The 7975-nt window shown below is 49.1% G+C and overlaps 1 protein-coding gene across 8 annotated transcripts in view; it reads right to left on the bottom strand.

Moving 5' to 3' along the window:
- Positions 1 to 6828, bottom strand: part of MPPE1 (metallophosphoesterase 1) — a 26309-nt gene extending 19481 nt beyond the window's left edge. For 6 of the 8 annotated variants that reach the window (XR_003116630.1, XR_003116629.1, XR_003116628.1 and 3 more), the window contains exons 1-2: positions 6028 to 6828; positions 4062 to 4168 (exon numbers count right to left, since the gene is read on the bottom strand). The gene's annotated coding sequence lies outside the window, so the exon portion shown is untranslated. Of the gene's footprint in view, positions 1 to 4061; positions 4169 to 5957 lie in introns of all 8 variants that reach the window. The other 2 variants (XM_025364968.1, XM_025364972.1) reach the window with 2 other exon arrangements.
- Between the last annotated feature and the right edge of the window lie 1147 nt (positions 6829 to 7975).

Genomic DNA, 7975 nt, shown 5'->3' on the forward strand with positions numbered 1-7975 from the left:
TTTTTTTTTTTTTTTTTTTTTTTTTTTGAGGCGGAGTCTTCACTCTGTCCCCCAGGCTGGAGTGCAGTGGCACCATCTCGGCTCACTGCAAGCTCCGCCTCCCGGGTTCGCGCCATTCTCCTGCCTCAGCCTCCCGAGTAGCTGGGACTACAGGCGCCCGCCACCGCGCCCGGCTAATTTTTTTTGTATTTTAGTAGAGACGGGGTTTCACCTTGTTAGCCAGGATGGTCTCGATCTCCTGACCTCGTGATCCACCCGCCTCGGCCTCCCAAAGTGCAGGGATTACAGGCGTGAGCCACCGCGCCCGGCTATCTCATTTTTTTTCAAAAGGCCTAGAATCTCCTAAAATCCTAAATCCAAAAAGCTAAACCCAAAACCATAGTTGAAACTTTCTAACACCGTATGTTTCCTCCAGCTGGACGGAACTAGTTGAGAGGGAAGGAATGCTGACCTTCTGGGGGGGGCTGAGCAGTCTTCCAGTATGCAAACCCTTGCTGTTTCGCAGGTTTCTGGTTTCCCAAGATGAAATACCAGAATGACAACTTGAAAATTGCTCTTCTACACCCCCTTCTTTTCATCAGAGTGAGCCTTGTTTGAGCAGTAATGACTCAGAGGTGCAAAAAGCATCAGTGAGTGGTGAGCAGGCTGGAGACAAGGCTGGCTGACAGCCCGAAGTGGGGCTCAGGGCAGGATAGTATGTAGAACTGCAGTCCTCCAGCTTCCCTGGATGAAGAGAGGATGAAGGACAGAGGACACAGAGACAGCCTGTGGGTCTGCACTTCCAGGCAACCTGGGCTCTCCCCACCTCAGCTCCCCACTGAGCTCACTCAGCATGGCCTCTTACTCCTCGTGGATAAGCGACCTCGACCTTACTGCAAACAAACCGGGCCAGTGGAGTTCTGGCGCTTCCCTCAAACTTCTATGTTCTTGTTACAGGTTCTAGACAGGCATGAGCGGACCGAGTGAGGGCTCTTCCCATCCACCAGGAATGTCAAGTGATCACCAGGTGACCATTCAACAGTTATCACACTGCCTCCCTAAAAACGATCATTTAGCAGCCAGTGCCAGGGAGAGACAATCTCCTGAGGGTCCACAGCTGCCACATTAAAGTGTAAATTAAATGCAGATGCCAGGGAAAGGCAACTTCCTGGACATACACATCAGGAGACAAAACGGCAGAGTATGACCCTCTGGGAGCACTCCACAGGAAAACAGGAAGAAAGCTTCAGATACTCCACAGGAAACAGGAAGAAAGCTTCAGATACTCCACAGGAAACAGGAAGAAAGCTTCAGACGGGCATGTGTACAGCTTCCAAAACACACTGCTCAGGCTCACCTCCCAAGCGTAAGGAGGGCACTGTGCACGCAGGCAGCGCACCCTAAGGGAAGAATCATGGGGAACGGGTGCAAGACAAGTGGGTCAGCCTATAAAGTCCTAGGATTACGGTTAAACACTGCACTTGACCTTCACACTGCCCTCTTGGGTCTCTTCCAAGTGTACTTTTCTTTCTTTCCTGCTCTAAAGCTTTTTAGTAACTTTCACTCCTGCTGAGAAACTTGCCTCAGTCTCTTTTTCTGCCTTATGTCCCTCAGTGGAATTCTTTCTTCTGAGAAGGCAAGAATTGAAATTGCTGCAGATTTGTAAGGATTTGCCACCCGTAAATCGACTACCTTCTACCCCTAACATTCTTTTTTCCAAAAAGGAATTTAAAATATCCGACACAGAGCCATTCAAGCAGAGGAAGACTTGGAAGAAAAAAAGGAAGGAGGACAGTAGAAAAGGAGAGAAGAGCAGAAGGGGTTGGGGGAGGAAAAAGGACAGAGAAAGACAGAGCAAGCAAGCTGGCTGAAACTGTTACATATCTTCCTGAGAAGACCCTGATAACCATGCGAAGCAGCTATCTGGTATAACATAATTTTTTTTTTTTTTTTTTGAGACAAGGTCTTGCCCTGTCACCCACGCTGGAGTACAGTGGTGTGATCCCAGCTCAGTGCAATCTCCACCTCCTGGGCTCAAGCAGTCCTCCCACTTCAGCCTCTGGAGCAGTCGGGATTACAGGTGGGCGTGCGCCACCACACCCCACTAATTTTTGCATTTTTCATAGAGACAGGGTTTCACCATGTTGCTTAGGCTGGTCGCGAACTCCTGGACTCAAGCAATCCACCGGCCTCGGCCTCCCAAACTACTGGAATTACAGGCATGAGCACTGCGCCCAGCCCAACACAATCATTTTTTAAAAGATAAGAGTGGCTGTGCAGGATATGGTGGCTCATGCCTGTAATCCCAGCACTTTGGGAGACAAAGGCAGGTGGATCATTTGATGCCAGGAGTTCAAGACCAGCCTAGCCAACATGGTGAAACCCCATCTCTACTAAAAATATTTAATACAAAATTTAGCCGGCTGTGGTTGAATGAGTGTGTAATGCAGATACTTGGAAGGCTGAGGCACAAGAATCACTTGAACCCAGGAGGCGGAGGTTGCAGTGAGCCGAGATCTCACCATAGCACTCCAGCCCAGTAAGACTCCATCTCAAAAAAAAAAGGCCAGGCGCAGTGGCTCATGCCTGTCATCCCAGCACTTTGGAAGGCTGAGGCGGGCAGATCACGAGGTCAGGAGATGGAGACCATCCTGACTAACACGGTGAAACCCCATCTCTACTAAAAATACAAAAAAATTAGCCGGGCTTGGTGGTAGGCATCTGTAGTCCCAGCTACTCGGGAGGCTGAGGGAGAATGACATGAACCTGGGAGGCGGAGCTTGCAGTGAGCCGAGATCAAGCGACTGCACTCCAGCCTGGGTGACAGAGCGATACTCTGTCTCAAAAAATAAAAATTAAAAATTAAAATTAAAAAATTTTAAAAAAAGATAACAGAGCAAAAACCTATTTAGAAAACTTTTGACAGCAGATCCTTAAACTGAACACCTTTTGGGCAGGTGGCTCACACCCTGTAATCTCAGCACTTTGGGAGGTGGGGGCAGGGAGATCACCTGAGGCCAGGAGTTCAAGACCATCCTGGCCAACATGGCGAAACCCCATCTCTACTAAAAATACAAAAATTAGCCTAGTGTAGTAGTGCATGCCTGCAATCCCAGCTACTCAGGAGGCTGAGGCAGGAAAATCACTTGAACCTGGGAGGCACAGCTTGCAATGAGCAGAGATCAGGCCACTGCACTCCAGTCTGGGCGACAGAGGGAGACTGTCTCAAAAACGAAACAAAACAAAAAGCACCTTTTGCTCAAATCTTGGGAAATTCTTTTTCTTTCTCTACCAAAGACGCATTGTTGTCTTCAATGTTATGGCCAAAACATGCCCTCTTTTCCCACCTGAAATGAAGACAGAATAACTTGTAGGACTGATAGGCTCGGGGAAGTGATTCCTTCTCTCCCTAGAAATGGCACCAGCATTAGGTAATGAGGCTTCACTCCTACCGGTCGGCTTGCTTCCCAACGGGTATAAATTGACTTACTTCATTCACTTGCTGGGCCAAACCTTTCCCCAGCTTCCCCATGTTCTGACTCAGACAAAGGAAAACCTGCTGACCACCAGCGCCTGGGAGCTCTGCAGACACCCCCACCCCGGGGAGCCCTACCTTTTCGTCAGGAAAGAGGAAACCGTGAGAGCTCTGTGAGGAGTTAGCCACTTGTTTCTTGGTGAGTATTTTATCCCACATGCTGCGAATACCACCAGCAGAGATGGCAGCTATGCTGAATTGGAAAGTAGCCAAATGGCAGCGCTGCTCTGTGACCTTATGCCAGCCACGTACCCCCTCCTGAACCTCACAACCTGCAGTATCCACCTCAGTGCTTTTGTGAGGATTGATAGAAAAAAAATCAGAGCTTAGTCCTCAGCTTTAAAGTTCAAAATTTCTTAAAGTATTACTGTTTTCACTCCCAAATTCAATTTATCAGTCTCATTAAGATCATCCAACGATAACCCAGCAGGAACAGTGTCAAGCCTCCACAAGACAGTTCAGACCGGCCTAGGATGGAAAGGCAGACATGCACCTCTCCGGTACCTCCAGACATATATGTAAATATGGAAGCTAGATTATATATTACCTACAATTTTCCAGGCAAATCACCAAGTCACCTCACCTTTTAAAGACAGAGAGATTGGTACGAGGCTCTAAGTTGGCGTCTGCTTCCCCAAATCAGAATTCATTTATCTGAAATGAAACCAAATATGTGTGTTTTGTCACTGAGTGAGCTTTCATTTAGTTAACTATTAACAGGAAACCTGACCAACTTTGAAAGTAAAAAAGAAGGTGAGACGCTAAAGAAACAAGACATTGGGTTAGTGGCCAAGAATACCTATTTTGAATTATAATATAAAATACCTGTACTTATAGATAAATTATATGAAACATTTCTGCCCAACACGTATGAATAATCACTGCAAGCCATAATTGGGAGCAAAATATTTTATCTTTAGGCCAGGCGCGGTGGCTCACGTCTGTAATCCCAGCATTTTGGGAGGCCGAGGCAGGCAGATCACCTGAGGTCGGGAGTTCAAGACCAGCCTGACCAACATGGAGAAACCCCGTCACTACTAAAAATACAAAATTAGCTGGGGTGGTGGTGCCTGTAATCCCAGCTACTCTGGAGGCTGAGGCAGGAGAATCGCTTGAACCCGGGAGGCAGAGGTTGTGATGAGCCAAGATCGCACCATTGCACTCCAGCCTGGGCAACAAGAGCGAAACTCCATCTCAAAAAAAAAAAAATTATCTTTGAACTTTTCGATTTGTATTTATTTTTATTTTTATTTTTTTACAGATAGGGTCTCACTCCACTGCCCAATGTAAATCAAAAATGAAATCCTAAGGCCCCTCAACCATCTGCATGGACCCCCACCAAGCGCATTCCAGAGTTAATCTTGTTTTAGGTTGTTTTAAGAAAAACATGTTTAGGCCTGATGGGAGGTGGGGGTGGAACTTGCCTCATTTTGTCCTCCTCCCTTTTGGAATTCAGGAAAACCAGACCAGCATTTAACATGCTGGACACTAACCTGGAGGCTTCATCTGCATGATAAAACTTCAGTCTCCACAGCCTCTTATTGTAACCCAGACATTCCTTTCCATTGATAATAAATCTTTCAACCAAATGCCAATCAGAAAATTTTCAATCTACCTATAACCTGGAAGCCCCCGACCCCCCCACCGCCTCAGTGGTCCCACCTTTACGGACAGAACCAATGTACATCTTAATCGTACATGTACTTGACTGATGACTCATGGCTCCCCTAAAATGTATAAAACCACACCGGGCCCCGACCACCTTGGGTACATGTTCTCAGAGTCTCCAAAAGGCTGTGTCACCAGCCATGGTCACTCATATTTGGCTCAGAATAAATCCCTTCAAACATTTTACAGAGTTTGACTTTTTGTCAACCGCAGGCTGCGTCGCTCCCGCCCCCAAGCAATCCTTTCACCCACAACTTTCCGAGTAGCAGGGACTTCAGGTGCGTGCCACCACGCTTGGCTTTTTTTTTTTTTTTTTTTTTTTTTTGGTACCTTTTGCAGTTGTGGAAGGGCGGGGGGCGGTCTTGCTATGTTGCCCAGGTTGGTCTCGAACTTCTGGGCTCAAGCCATCCTCCCCCTTCGGCCTCCCAGAGTGCTGGAATTACAAGCCTGAGCCACTGCGCCCAGCCTATCTTTTAATTTTTAACTTCAAAGTTATCGTTAAAAAATCCCCCCAAAATATGAAAAAAATAATGTACTGATCTGTAGTTTTTCTCTAATTCACCCTCCTAAATATATTAATTGCAATCTCATCAACGGCGACTTGCATTTGAAATTTTCCACCTTAAGCGGTATTTTTTGATAAGATGGATTTTTTAAAAAATCTATACCAGTAAACTAGAGTGAGAGACCCCTGCAAAGTCATACATAGGCCCTAAGTCATCGAAATTTTCCAGCAAATAATTTGCAGAGTGCTGTTTTTCCTAGGTTAACTTACAATCCTAAAACGGAAGGAGGTTCCGTTTTTAGAAGTTTAAATGTTGTCACACGGGCGCAAGAATACATACAACAGCCATGCTTTCCAGCTCTGCGCACAACGCCAGGCAGATGGGGAGCACCGGGCGGTGCGGGAGCCCTTTCACCTGGGCAGGGCGGCTGCGGCGGCCGAGGGACCCGGGACCTGCAGCCCGAGCCGGCGCGCACCCAACCAACTTCCTGTTTCCGCGGTAGCGCGCGGGACTGTCACTGCAGCCCCGCCCCAGCAGCCTCAGGCGGGTGGGAAGCCAGAGTCTTCCCGGAGCCGCCGCGTCCGCCCGGCGCCTGCGTCCCACGGCCGGCTGCGGAAGCGTGCTGTCTGAAGAGGCCGGCGGGTGGCGCCCGGGGCTCCGCGGCCTGTGATCCCCAGAACGGACAACCCCAGCTGGGGCTCCGTGCGCAGCTGCGGAGAGTAAAGGCCGGAACCTACGCTCGGCGGCCGCGTGCGGGCCCCTAGCGCCCTCCCCGAAGCGCCCGGCAGGCTCGGCAGTCCGACTGTGGCATTACAGAGCACCCTGGGCAGTCACCGCAGAAGGGCGGGGGGCGCGGGAAAGGCATTTTGGGGACACGGGAGAGCTGCGAGGGCGACGCACGGGCGAGCTGTCGTTAGGGCCCAGGAAAGGCCTAACGGGGCACACGGGCGGGTAGGGGAACTCGCGCCCCGCGCCGCGCGCCCGGTCTCCTGACGCCAGGGCCGGCTTCTGAGCACAGCCACGCGGCGGCCGGGGGCGGCCACTGCTCCCCGCAAGCCCGTGTCCCCGCCCCAGAATCCCCCAGATCCCGCGTCCGAGCTCCAGGCCCTGGAGGAGCCGGGCGGGCGGCTAACAGCCCCCGAGCCGCTCCCGGGCTCCGCGCGCGGTGGCGGCCAGACCCTGCCTCACCGTTCCCCTCCCGCGCCACGCTGCCGCTCCGGGACCCACCAGACCTGGCTGGTGCCCTCCAGAGATGTGCTTAGGAAGTGTGTGATGAATAAAGGGGACAATCAGGATAACTATAATATTTATTATGCACTTGCTTTTTTCTCACTGATGTTACTAATTTTAATGGTGTAGCACGGCGTGTTCCAGTTCTCTAAGTGCTCTCACATCCGTTCAAAAAATCCTCAAAATAAGCCTGTATATTAAAAGCAGGAGCCATTATTCCATATTTCAAGAAGTAAACAAGCTCAGAGTAATAATCCACGTAGAGCCTTCCAACCAGCCAATTCTGGTACATTTTTTACAAATCTATGAGTGTGGTTAACACACGGAGATGTGGTATGAGGAATTATGTAGGACACAGCCAGCAAAATGTCTGGTATACAATAAGTATGCAGTAAATGGTTATTATTAAGAATATTGTAATATCTTCTGATATGATCAGGTGAACAACTTTGACATAATAGAAACTGGAACAGCCTAATTCCATAAACACACCGATATGACACCGGGGATTGTTTGCAGCCTCACCTCTAAAGTTTTCTCTCTGACTAACAAAAGGAAACTAGACCCAGTTAAGCTTTTAACTCTAACCACTGGCTAAAGGAAATACAGGGGCCAAATGAACCTATTAGATTACACCACCAGGAAGTAATCTGCCAAATCCAGAATGTGGGAAATTCTACAAACCAAATGACCCAATTTCTTTATTCAAAAATAAATGTTCAGAGGCTGAAGTGAGAGGATTGCTTAAGGCCAGAGTTCAAGGCTGTAGTGAGCTATGATCACAGCTGTGAATAGCCACTGCACTCCAGGCTGGGCAACACGGCCAGACCCCCCATGTCTTTAAAAAAAAGAGGGTGGGGGGAGCTTGAGAGACACATTAGCCAAATGCAGTGTGTGGACCTTGTTTGGGTCATGATTAAGACAAACTTTTACATAAATAAATGGCTTTTTTTTTTTTTTGACACGGAGTCTCGCTCTGTCACCCAGGCTGGAGTGCAGTGGCCGGATCTCAGCTCACTGCAAGCTCCGCCTCCCGGGTTTACGCCATTCTCCTGCC

Source organism: Theropithecus gelada, chromosome 18 (assembly GCF_003255815.1).
Source record: "Theropithecus gelada isolate Dixy chromosome 18, Tgel_1.0, whole genome shotgun sequence".
Classification (NCBI taxonomy): Eukaryota; Metazoa; Chordata; class Mammalia; order Primates; family Cercopithecidae; genus Theropithecus; species Theropithecus gelada.